This window comes from Manis pentadactyla, chromosome 2 (assembly GCF_030020395.1).
Source record: "Manis pentadactyla isolate mManPen7 chromosome 2, mManPen7.hap1, whole genome shotgun sequence".
NCBI classification, from domain to species: Eukaryota; Metazoa; Chordata; class Mammalia; order Pholidota; family Manidae; genus Manis; species Manis pentadactyla.
The window spans coordinates 72,209,861-72,222,674 of NC_080020.1; the positions used below are offsets into that span (position 1 = coordinate 72,209,861).

The 12,814-nt window shown below is 45.2% G+C and overlaps 1 long non-coding RNA gene across 2 annotated transcripts; it reads left to right on the top strand.

Annotated features, from left to right (window-relative positions):
- The first annotated feature begins 8,967 nt into the window (after window positions 1-8,967).
- LOC130681185 (uncharacterized) lies at window positions 8,968-12,601 on the top strand. 2 transcript variants are annotated; one of them, XR_008994240.1, is made up of 4 exons: window positions 8,968-9,755; window positions 9,972-10,158; window positions 11,672-11,824; window positions 12,272-12,601. It is a non-coding gene; the product is annotated as an uncharacterized LOC130681185 (long non-coding RNA). The 2 variants fall into 2 exon arrangements; XR_008994241.1 differs by having other exon boundaries at window positions 8,968-9,677.
- Window positions 12,602-12,814: the final 213 nt, after the last annotated feature.

The following is a 12,814-nucleotide window of genomic DNA, read 5'->3' on the forward strand; positions in this document are numbered from 1 at the left end:
ACTTATCTTACAGCTGCTTCTCTTCCTTGTTTAAGAAAGTCGTATTTTGTGTAAAGACACCAGCAAGACCCTGTAGTAACAATGTAGTTACATCTTCTGACCAAAATGACAAGACTCAACAATGAGCCAGAATACAAGCTTAGTACACAAAACATGTGACAGGCAAGAGCTTGGTGTAACCATCCTTGAAGTAAAACTCAAGACTGGGACAGTATTTTTTATAATAGGAAATCAACTGAAGATGTTCATATGTAATATGTAATCATAGCATCGGTTCCAGAAAGCAGTAAGAAAAACTATAGCTCTCATAAGGCCACAAAGTGCCTTTAGGTAAAAGTCACTAAGCCCTTCATTAAACCTTCCTCTCCTCTGAGTCTTTAATAGGCAATGCATCAAGGGACAACTTAGTCAGAATACTTGTCCTGAACACTTGTGAAGGGCCAGGCACAAAGCACATGGCAGCAAAGATGTCAGGGTGCCACACAACACTTTTTCTTGGAGACCCTTACGTAGGCCTGTGCTTCAGGCCATTCATACTGACTCATGGGATAAAAACCTAAATATCTGTGTCCACTTTACCAAGACTCTATCCTCTTGTGTTCCAAGAAACAGATTCATGCCATAATAATAATGATAATAAATAATTGACCCTACCCAAGAGCTTTCCATATGCCAGACACTAAGTACTTTACATTTATTAACTCACTGAATCCTCACAACAACCTTGTGAGGTAGGCACAGTCATTAAACATTTTTGCAGGTGAGAAAAATTGAGGCATAGATTGGTTAGGTAACTTGTCACAAAGTCACCCAGCTGGTAAACCAGGAAACCAGGACTTGAATGATAAGTCTATAAACCCTTAACTTGTAAATGCTGGGAAATAATGTGTTGACCTTTCCAAGGTGCCTACCCCTCCCCCAACCAGTGTAATGAGGTTCATTCCAAAGGTAAGAATTTTAGGTATGTTAGATCAGTGTGGAGCTTTACAAGCCAGTGGAATTATAAGAAAATCTCCATTATTCCCTCATGAGCCAGACGGGACTCATGATGCCATGAACTGGCTAATTTCAAGAACTCTTTCTGATGTCCATTTAAAAATTGAAACTAGGAGATATGAAATAAATGTTACAAAGAATGATAGTTCTTTTCAAGTAGTTGAATCCTGGGACCCATATTAACTGTAATAAAAGAGAAATAGGAAAACAGCCAAGATGTTCTACAGGATCTGAAGGGGAAATCTGGATGGCAAATACACTTATTCAAGGCAACTGTTTAGGCAAAGCCTGTGTCAGTTTCAGTCTTTGTGACAAGGCATGGACAACTGGTAAAAGTAGTTAAAGTGTCAAATATGGTGCACAATGAAAATCAGAAAGGGGAAAATGTGAGAGTCAATGTTTGGACAATTGACATAAAAAATATGGGTACAATATGGCAGAAGGTGAAAGAAGGTAGTCTCCCCTACAAATGCAATATGCTCCGTGAAAGAATGTTTTATCTGGGCATGTCAACAGTCAGCCTAATCTGAAAACCCAACCATCAAGTGCCAGATGAGGAGTGCAAAAATGCCAAGAAACATATCAAGAGGTAAAGAGAGCCAATAAAAAAACTTCCATCTTGTGGCAGTTTTATGAAAAGGATTTACATAGAAATCAAGGGCTAATAATGAGAGCATACAAATTACTGTGGAAAATGATGATTAGTGATAATAATTGTTCAAGAAAACATGTGTGTCACCTGCCTCTAAATGGTAATTTACATTTGACTAATGAATAATTCAAGTCCTTAGGCTTAGGACAGCCCCTGCTGTTGTTTCTAACTACAGGCCAAGGAGGCAAGGCTGCAAGATCTTTTTTTTTAAGATCAACAAAGGCATTAATGGAACAGAGAAGTTACTCTCCAATGAGAGGTGTTATGATATCATCCTCAAAAGAAAAGAGCTATTACTTAAGGACAAGGAGAAAAGGCCTGATATAAACTAAGTGTGTCCATCCAAAATTCGTATGTTGAGACCAAATCTGCAATGTGATGGAATCTGAAGGTGGGGTCTTCAGGAGGTGATTAAGTCATGAGTATGGAACTTTAATGAGTTAGATTAGGGCCCTTATAAAAGAGACTCCAGGGAGATGGATCCCTTGCCTCTTCTGCCTCGTGAAGTTATAGTGACAAGACGGCAGTCCATGAACCAGAAAGCGGGCTCTCGCCTCACAGAATCTGTCTTCATCTTGGATTTCCAGCCTCCAGAACTGTGAGAATAAATTCCTGTTGTTTCTATGCCACCCGGTCCATGGTATTTTATTACAGCAGTCCAAAGAGACCAAGACAAGGCTCAAAGTGATTATTTTAAATATATTTGAGTGGCAAGTTTCCACACCGATTACTGTCCTTAATGGAGAGTCTACATGACAGTTTTAATTAAATGAGCACAAATTAACTTGGTAAAAATCACCTATTCAATCTCTATATCTTTCCTCAAGGTAAGCTACAGAAATATGTAGCTACTATTTCCCTTTGTTTAGCTGTTTTGTGGTGGGGGTTGTTTGTTTTAGTGGAAGCTAAACATTTCTAAAGAAGTCAAAAAAAAATTTTTTTTACAACATTTCCTGTATCTTCAGACTATCCAGGAAAGAGAGAGCAAGAATGAAGGAGGAGGAAGAGGATGGTGAGAAGCAAGGGAAGAGGGAGGAAGAACAGAGGGAAAGGGAAGGAAAAGAAGAGGACATACTAAAAGTACCCTCTCTCCAAACGTTAAAATCATTGAAGAAATCTCTACTTGGTTTTAGAACTATCCATGGAGTTCTTACATGTTAGATCTCACAGAAAAATCCTTTTGCTGTTTAATGTCAAATTCTCAAAGTTTATGAATACACAAAGTAAGCAGCATCCTAGGTTGCTTGATTTCAAGGACACTGGCTTTAAAAATAATCCAACCTTCTCCTTTCTGGTTTGGAAATTCCATAATTACAGATATTTTCCTTTCCTTTCTAGTTAGATTTGATGTAAGTATCTCTAAGAGATAGCCAGTGTAAATCTTTCACACTTTACAATGAAATGTTATTTACTTTTCTACAAAAGATTGCAGAACAGGGAAACCAAAATCAAAGGGTGCTAAAAAGAAGGGGAGGAAAAGGAAGGCAAATGGAGAAAGGACAGGGTGCACTGCATTTAGTTTCCCCTCACTTTGTGGTTTTGCCCAGAAGGATGGCAACTAACCCGGTACTGCTCTAACCTATTGGAACGGAATCATATCCACTATCTTTATATGCATAGCACAAAATGTCGTGGAGTAGCCATGCTATGGAGGTTTGCTGAATTAATGAATAAATGAATGCAAGTATTTAATGGTTAATATATTCTAATTTCTATAATCTATATGCAACACAGTCTCTTCCCTTTAGAAAACTGACTTCTGAAGACAGGGCACATATATTGCAACTACTCTTTCCAATTAGCTATTCCTCTGCATTAATTTCTAAACTAGGTTCTTTCTCCCACCCCACCCCTCATCTTAGTTTTTGGTGAGGAATTTACAGTATTATGCAAAAAAGTAAATCAGAACAGGCATCTTTTTGTGGACATCAGAATGAAGAGTAGCTAATGATAGAGACCCCAAAAGATGATCCACATTATAGATAAACATCTTTAGTCATTTATTCAATATTTACTAAGTACCTGTCATGTGGAGAATAAGGGTGATGACTGCTGGAGTTTATATTCTAAGAGAGGTAGACAAAGAAAAAAAAAAGGTAGGCAAATATAGAAACAAAGCTCTTTCAGAATATTATGGAGTCTAGGTAAAAAATTTGAATGTGGCAGAGAAAGACTAATGGGGTGGAGGGTTTTGCCTGGGAATGCTCTCTGAACATGCAATGAGAAGGATGCAGTCATGTTAATTTCTGGGGGAAGGGTTCCAGGCATAGGGAACAGCAATTGTAAAGGCTATGAAGAAAGTATAATAGGGAGAAAAAGGTGAATATGGTTTTAACATAGTCTTATTTCCAACACAAGCCCAATAATTTAAATTGTTATTGAATGTTCTTTTAGAGTTAATGTCTAAGAGTTAGAAATTGGTCTCCTAGACTCTCTAAATTCTAATTCTGTCTTTGGCATTTTTTTGCTCAACAGTCTTATGGTCCAGAGATGCATGTTCCAGTTTTTTCTCTAATGGTCATTCTCCATAATTGCACTGATGAGTTTAAGCATAAAGACAGGCCAGCCTTAGAAAAATGAGCCTTTGTAGGAAAACTATGAAGCCATCACTTGAAGTTAGACAACAAAAACAAGGGTATTCACTGCAAACATTTTCATTAGAATTTTCATCTGAACTGGGAAGCTTGAAGGGACTGTGGGCCTAGGATTTGGAGTCTAGGTAAAAATCATGGTTTCATCTTATCACTTGATCTAATCATTGACTTGGAAGGTAAAGAGCAAGACCCTAAAAGACAAGAAGAAAGCAAAGCTAAGTTTGGTTGATGGAGACAAAGTTTTGCACTCAAAATTTCAGCCATCCTAAATAGTGATTCTAGAGTATTTTTTACATGAAATTATAAGTGTTTCCTTGATGCAATAACATATGTGAAACTACAAAAAAAAAGAACATTTTTTGTCCTTTGTGTCCACTGATGATTGTGTCCTAAACGACTTTGTGCTTTCCTGAATTTTAAAAGTGGCTGCAGTGCTAAATACATCACAATGTTAGCTTTAAAATGTTAATTTTTAATATTATGGTATCCTCTGTTTTAATTTAGTGTTAACCTAATAGTAAATCTACTGTAAAGCAACATCTTTAAAAATAGCTACCATAGAAGACCTTCTTTGGGATTATATGTACAGTGCTGAATATCTGCAACAGTCAGAAACGGTACTCCAATTGGCATATCAGAAGATATTTCTTTTTTTAAAAAAATACCATTGGAAGTAAAAATAAATGAATGTTCATTTTCTTGTGTGTGTCAGAAATAGATTCCAAGTACAAAAGGGATGGGAAGAAGTAGAGGGGGAAAGGGGAGGAGGAGAAAGAAAGGGTGATAAAGGAGAAGAAAAAGGAGATCGAGAAGAAAAAAATCCATATACATTATAGAAAGCAACTTTATTCACGTAAGTACAGAATCCCCCCAGCTGAATACTTCACATACATATTTCGACATATTTATTTTTAAATTTAAAAATTCACTTTATTATCACATGTCATAACATATAAAAAATGAATCTCTATAATTTTATCTCATTTATCTTAAATTTGATACATAAAATACAAAAAAAACTCTTTGAATTCAATGATTCTCCATATTAGAACTGGTAAAGTTAAAAGTAATTCTTAAAAAAATGAAATTTCCCTAAAGTGTTACTCAATTTTCTCTGTATATTGGCATTATTACAACAACCTTTGAGGGACTACTATTTTCTCACCTTTATTTCTGGTACTTGACTACCCGCTTTTTATCATTCGGTTACATCCACACTTCTAACCTCAAATTTTATAAATACACCACCAAGGAGAGAAAAATGTTTAAGTTTCTGGCAGAGGTCTGAGGGAAAGACCAAGAGATAGAGCCAGAATTAACATCACACAGGGTTTGGCACTGCCCCTTACCAGGAGCACTGACTAGAGTGGGAATGTGAGAGGGGCTCAAGCTTCCTGTACTGGAAGTTAACTCCGTCTCAGCTCCCCACAGCTTTCCCTTTTAGTGGCAAGCCGGAACCAGGGCTGGAGGGTACTGGCGAGGACTGCAGGGATGTGGCCTGACCGGAAACCCTGCTGACTTCAGATAAGAGCTTCCACTTAGGGGACCAGTAGATGTGCTTAAACTCTGCCTCTGCCGCTCATTAGTTCTGCACCTTTGTGAAAACCATTTAATGTCTCTACACTGCAATTTTCAAATTGGGAGGAAAGGAGGAAGGGAGGAAGAAAAGAGAAGGAAAAACTATTCTATATGGTTGTTGTGAAACAGCATAAGAAAACTGTATAAGGCATTCGGCTCAAGTCCTAGTGCTTTAAAATTACGTAAGTGGTAACTGCATTACTCAGCTAAGTTTTTCCAGATACTTTTATTTTTAGATCAACAGAACTAAAAATCAAGTTTAAAAAAAGTTTTTCCATTAACAGAAATACATGGGCAGGTAAATTCTGTCTTATGCATAGTTTTGTGGTTCTTTTAAATTAACTCGGCGCGGGGGAGGGGGGAGATTTACAATGTTTTGTCCAGGGCGTGGGGACAAGAGATGTATGGGGTGGGGGGAAATCTATTTAAAATGAGTAAGTCTCCTTAATGTTCATCTATAGCAGATGGGAAGGTTGAAGCCAAGAGGAGATTCGCACGCTCACGGTGGTGGCAGAACGGCGCCCTTCAGGCTCTCGCCTCCGCGGGGAAACCGCCCCACTGTGCCCTTCACCCAGGTGCCCAGTTCCTAGGACTGCGGAGTCCTCGGCGCCCTGCCCAAGTTTCAAAGTCCGCCTCTACCCCAGGTTCAGCCCAAACTGCAGCCTCCCCTGGGCCGTCCTAAATGTGTTTTTGAACCTCACAGTGAAATTCTTCTGGCAGAGCAACTCCAGGGGTGGGCTCGAAATAAGCACGTAGAGGGAATGGAACAGGACCAAGTTGAAGGGTTGGTGCGGGTGGCAGCGCCTGGATGGGGGTGAAATGCTCTCAGGACGATTCTTAGGTGGCTCGCGGGGGTTCCGAAGGTGCCGTTCCTGAAGTGCGGAGGAGGTAAGAGGAATCTTCAACTCTCATTCAAAAGTTTCAGGACAGAAATCTAAGTTCATGCGATTTGATTCCCAAGTTTTTCCCAAAGTGCACGGAGGATGAGCAAAATAGACTTACATTACTGCTCAGATTTTCATCATCTTCGTTTAACATGGAATGACACAGTGAGGATAAAATAGGTAGAGAAAACTTCACTTTCAGACTTCCGGTCCCACGCGTTCTTCTGGCCGGTCCACTACCCTACCCTCCACCCAGGCGCTAAAAGTTGGCAAATTGAGAAAGAGAAAAATAGGGAAAAGAAAACACAGAGCGCGAGGATTTTCAGGTTCCTTTTTTATGTAAGACAGCTTAAATAGTCCAAATTTATTTTCTAAATCGCTCCACACATAAAATCTAAAGCCAAGAAGTAAATGTAATAGCTGGCATCCGACAGAAAGATCCAGCGACCACCCTTGCGCAGAGCTCCCGCGCTGCTGCGGGCTCGGGTCCCTGGCTGCCCACTTGCTCCCTGGCCCCGGGGCTCGCCAGGCCTTGGTCGCCAGAGCTTGCGACAACTTCTCAAGGGCCGCAGGTCACCTGTTATCCCAGACTCCAGATTTATTTATGTATTTATTTTACAAATTTCCCAGATAGACTACAAAAGACAGTATCTCCGATTCCTAGCGGGCCAGGGGGAGGACGCCCGAGAGTGGGGGAGCAGGGAGTTAGTTGCCCTACTTTTGAGTCTTTCCACCCCCACCAGCGGCTGAGGGAATCGAGGGGTGAGGAAGGAGATGGTGGCCACTGGCTAGCCAGGTTCTCAGAGGTTCTAAGGGCCCATTATTCAAATCCAGTCTCTTCTAGATCTTATCCGGGAAACCTGAACATGAATCATGTGAGAAGAGGGGTGACCCCTTTAACAGCAGTGCCGTGTTGCTAGATATTGTAAACCAGGAAATGAGCGCTGCCTCTCCTACCCTAGGGGAGATGTGCCAGGGTCTGAGATAGTGAGTGGCCTTGGGTGCCAGGACCACGCCGAACTCCCGAACCTCATTATTTTGATTCTCCAGGACAAGCGTGGGGCCGGTATTCCTCGGCGCCCACTTAGAAGCTGGCTGAGGAAGGCTGCTGTGAGCGCCACCAACAAAGCTGAAACTGGCACGCTCAGGCCTGAGACGGGGTCCCTGGGGCTTGGTGGTTCGGGTTTACCCTGGGCAAGTCCCAGCTTACAGGGAGGCGAGCGCACCCTTTGCCTCTGACGGCAGGGCAAAAAGGGCTGCTACGTGGCCAAAGGGTTTTAAACCAAGTTTAAAAGGGTCTGTACGCAGGACTCTGATTTTGAAGACTACTTGAACCTAGGTAAGCTCCCCGCCTCTGGCCCCACATACGCGGCACCCCCAAGCGGTGTCAAGAGTGTTTCGAGCCATTTCCTGGAGGCACAGAGTTAAGCAAGAGGATCAGGAACGCGAGTCGATCCTTGCTGGGAAGCTCCAAGTTTTCTTCTATTTGATTTCGAAGTGGATGGGTTTTTCCACCTCGGGTTATAGGGGACACCTGCGGCGCGGTGGAGAGGCGGTCAAGGAAAACGTCTACTACCCTGTGCACTATTGCTGTGCGAGTCAAGTCTGGTGTTTTAAAATTGAAAATTGTTTACTTTCCTGGTTATTTTACTGATGAAATCATTTCTTAAACTATTACAATTTGCTCATATCTATGAAAATCTATTATCTTTATTACAATTCACTCTTACCTATTAAAATTATTATTTTATTGTTGTATTTTGTTGTAACATATATTTTATATTTGGAACTTAAAATGCTCCTATTTCACTTAAGCAGCTCTCAATTCTTCCTCTTTGGTCTGCAATGAAATAGAGCTCTTTGAAATCTTCTGTCCCATGGGTTCATTTTCCTCGTGCATTCCTTGCCCTGCTGAGAGCAGTTTCCCCCCAACTTCCACCCCGCCCAGCAGTTTGACAGCCTTGCTGGGGCGGAGGACAGGGGGCGGGTAACTACTGCTACATCCCGGGGCTGACTTCCAACTCCGGACGGTCCCATTCACAGGGACCAGTTCACAGGGGCCCCTCAACGTCTCTGGCTGAGGAAGGAGCGAAAGGGAGCTCCCTCTCTCGGCGGAGCTAAGCTAAGCCCCCCCCACACACACACACACACGTGCCCACAGTCCACTCGGAAATCCGGCCACAGCCCTGCGGCGCGAGGCCTTGCTCCTTATGCAGCCTCCCGGCCTCTGCGACTTACTTCCAGCACATGTCCGAAGGCGCAAAAAGAAGAGCGGAAAGTTCGGCGAAATTACATTGCCTTCCTCCTGGGCCCCACGCCCAGTTCAGCCCTTCTCACCCCCGCGATCCAAAGTTTATTCTGTCCACCAGTGTTACTGTCCCTCTGGCCCCGCTGTCTCCCCAGGACCCTGAGGTTCCCAGACACAGGGCTCCAGAAGCGCTTCCTGTGATACCTGTCAGCGCAACCTTACAATTGCGCTGCAGGCGCGGATCCTCAGTCCGGGTGTGAAACCAGAACCACGCCGGTTGTGCTCGAGATTTGGGAGAAGAAACGCCTTGGGTTCCCCAGCCCTTAAGGACAGAGTCCCTCACCGGCTAACAGTCTGGTACAAAGGGGGGAGGGCCCGCGACAGGCTGGAGGCCACTCCCGGGGCGGGGATCACCTCCGGGTTCCCGCTCGGAGCTGCTCGTAATTCGGGCTTCGGTCCTCGGGGGAAGAGTGCCTGTGAGGAAAGGAGACTTAAGAAACCTTCAGATGCCCTCAGGAGGACCCGGGAGGAAGCGCCCAGGCGGACCCTGTGGTCGGCGGAGTTTAGCTCAGCCACTGCCAGACGGCGGAACCCTGAGCCGGGCGGTGGGATTTTTTTGGGGGCCTCGCCAGCTTCTGCGTTCTGCTGAGGTGTGCGAAACGGGGGAAGATAAAATGCAGGATTCTATATATTCAAAAAAGGGATTTTCGGTCTAAATTGCCATGGTCCATGTTTTACTTTTGACGCACGCAGTGCCGGGACAATCTTTTTCAAAACAACTTCTGCACTAGTTCAGTTAACTGGTAAAGGGAGAGGGCAGGTCGTTTTATCCTCCTGGACTTTATTTTTATTTGTGAAAAGGATCTTTTGTATTTGTTATTAGTATTTATGAAGTGTTGTCTTTTTATTTGCCTGAGGGGTGTGAACTCAGAGGCATCTGCGCTGTTGCACACATTTGTTCTCTTGCTTTCTCTTGTTAGCCAACTAAGCTGTCTTCTTTATTTCTTTTTTCTTTAAAGAAAAATAGGTCATAGCAGCACCGAGGAACTTCATTTACAGAGGCAAATTTCGACTCCTTTTCCTGACTGGCTGAAGACCCCCGGAACTTTGAAGGCCCTGCTTTCCTCTAGGTTCAGAAACCAAAGGTCTTGAAACTCGCTTCGCCAACCCTTTCCATAGCATCTTCCTCCCTCGCCAAAAAGAACGGTAAATAAGAATTTGTGTGTGTGTTTTCAAAGCGCAGTGGATTCAGATTTCAGATATATCAGAGGAGCTAATTCCCTTGCTCGACATCACTTGCTGAGGGCCCTTTCCCGCTTGGATTAGGGACTCGTGTCTTTCTCTGTCGCGGGTTTCAGAGGAGACACCAGGTTTCGGCGCAGGCATAAGATTTCTCGGCTACGAAGCCCCGAGTGCAGACTCGCCAGAGCTGCATATCCCCTAGTGTCCACTAGAGGTCACTGGCCCCTCGCGGCTTGCCGCACGGCCGGCAGCCCCCCACTCGCTGAGCTCAAATTAGCCGCGCGTTAATTAACTCCCGAGTCCATCAAGGCGCGTTCCTCCGAACAGTACTCCAGCAGGGCTTATATAGGGAACCCAAACCCAGCCAAAGCAAACCTCCCCAAACCCAACACTTCCAGCATGTCCAAAATGGGAGACAGGCGCCTGAGTAACCCGGGGCAAGGTATAGTGCCATCGCGCTTTAACTTCTGTTTGTGGGGCTTGCTAATTGCTGTGAAGATAGCTTTTTTTTTTTTTGCGAGCGCAGGTTCGGTGGGGCCCGGCTCTGAGCTCCAGCTTTCTGAGGCTGGGCGGAGCGCGTTCTGGTCCCTCCAGCACACTGCTCCTCGGGGCGGATTTCTCCAACTCTGTAGCCACGGGGAAAAGGGGGTCAGGTCCACACCTTCCTAGGCGCACACGAATGTGAGAGAATATTTATTAAGATGCGAAGTACAAAAAAAAATGCCCAGGTGCCTTTGAAATTAGTACGGAAAAGTAATAGAAACGACGACGTTTCTCGTGCCTATGGATTTGGTCTGGGCAAGGGGGCTGGGGTGGAGAAGGACGCCAAGAAATTGACTCTGGTGGTCTTAACACGCGAGGAAGGGGGCGCCTGCAATGTCCCCTGAAGGTCCCTGCCTTTTGCTGAGTGCGCGTGGTTTGTTTTGTTTTGTTTTGTTTTGTTTTAAAGATCCACACGGAGCTTGAGATCTAGCTTTATTTTTTTTCAACCAAAGCCTAAAAAGTATTTTCCACCTCGGACTGGGGAGACTGAGTCATTTCTCCAGGGCTTCCATTAAACCCCTAGGAACTGCATGAAACGAAGCCTGGGTTTGTTCCAACAGTGCTGTCCCAAGTTCATGTTCTTTGTAAGCCACCTGACAAGTTCCTGTGATACGATGTCTTGGCGGGTGGAAAGGTCACCGGAGGAGCTCGTAATTCTTTTGGAGAAAAATCTTGGAAACATTAATAAGGGTTCTGAAAGAGCAGTGTACCCGGTCCGAGGTCCTTCGCCTTAGCCGGGAAGCTGGAGATGGTGGATATCCTAGCAGTTTGGGGACTGGCCTTTTTTCACGGATTATTAGTGAAGACCCCAAAGATCTAGACATTCAAGTCTTTTGGGCGGGCTTCAGTGCGTTAACCACCATTTACCCGACCTAATCAGTTGCAGGCAAAAGATGCCTGCCGGGACCTTATTGCAGGATTGGGCTTCTCTTAGGTGGTTCAATGACCGTGAATGAAGCCACTGTCCGCCTTCGGGGCAAAGGGCATCATATCAGGGCACGCCGTGGGTACCTCCAAGGTTGGAGTCAATAGCACCCAGGAGGCAGGCCCGGGCCGGGAGCGAGAGCTCCCTGAGGCCGCGCAGCAGGTGAGTAGCCCGCCCTTAAAGAAGCCGGAAAGGGGCGCCCCAGGGAGCCCACCCCAGCCTGGGGCGGTGAAGGGTGTCGGATGTCCCCTGAGAGGACTCTGAAATCTCGAAATCGAGGCTTTGATTTTTTCCGTCCCCAAGGTATTGGGGAACCACCCTTGAAGCCTCCCCTCCTGGATCCATCCCTCCCACCTTGCCCCCCGGCCGAGGCGCTGCTCCCCAGTCCGAAATTCGTTCCTCTTCCCGTTGGCCTTTGGCCCTGGCGCCGCGGAGCCAGCGCTCCAGGCCTGAGCCGCTGCCAGAATCCGACCCAGCTCCAGCGCCCGCACAGGTGTCAGCTTGAGCTGGCATTATGTAATCGATTTGGCAACCCGGGCTCTTACCAAAGGGAATTAAGGAGGGTGGGGTTTTCTCTTTTCTTTTTCTGTTCACTACATCTGGTGTCAGGTGTACCTGATCCGTGGCAGCAGGTGTGTTTTGCAGGAAAGTACCAAGCGAGATGGCCGCCCAGGTCAAAGAGATCGTGGAGAGGCACTTGAACAGGCCTGCGGGCCCTGGGACAAACCTCCAGAGTCCCACCCCATCCCCGAGTCGCTCACCTGAGGTCTTCCGCCGCGGCCGCGGGTGGCCTAAAGTCCAGGCGCCAGGGGCGTGGAGGGGGCCCGACCACATTCGCTCTCTTTTCTGGCCAGAGTCCCTCTGGTAGAAACTACAAGGTCCCACCCCATGATTATTTGCCTTTTATTAACCTATCAATCCCCCTGCTAATGTGGCTAAGTGTGAGTTAAGACGCAATAGCCAGAGATTCTAAGACGCAATAGCCAGAGATTCTAGGTAAAAGACCTCTGCAGGCGACATGGAACCCTGCCTTCATCTCGGTAGCTTTACCTGAGAGCCCTCTGGGCTGGCACAGGTCTCAAAGTCTCAAAATCAGCCAGAGACAGTCGGTTCATGACCTTTTCTAAGATACAAGACCACCGGGACTTTTGC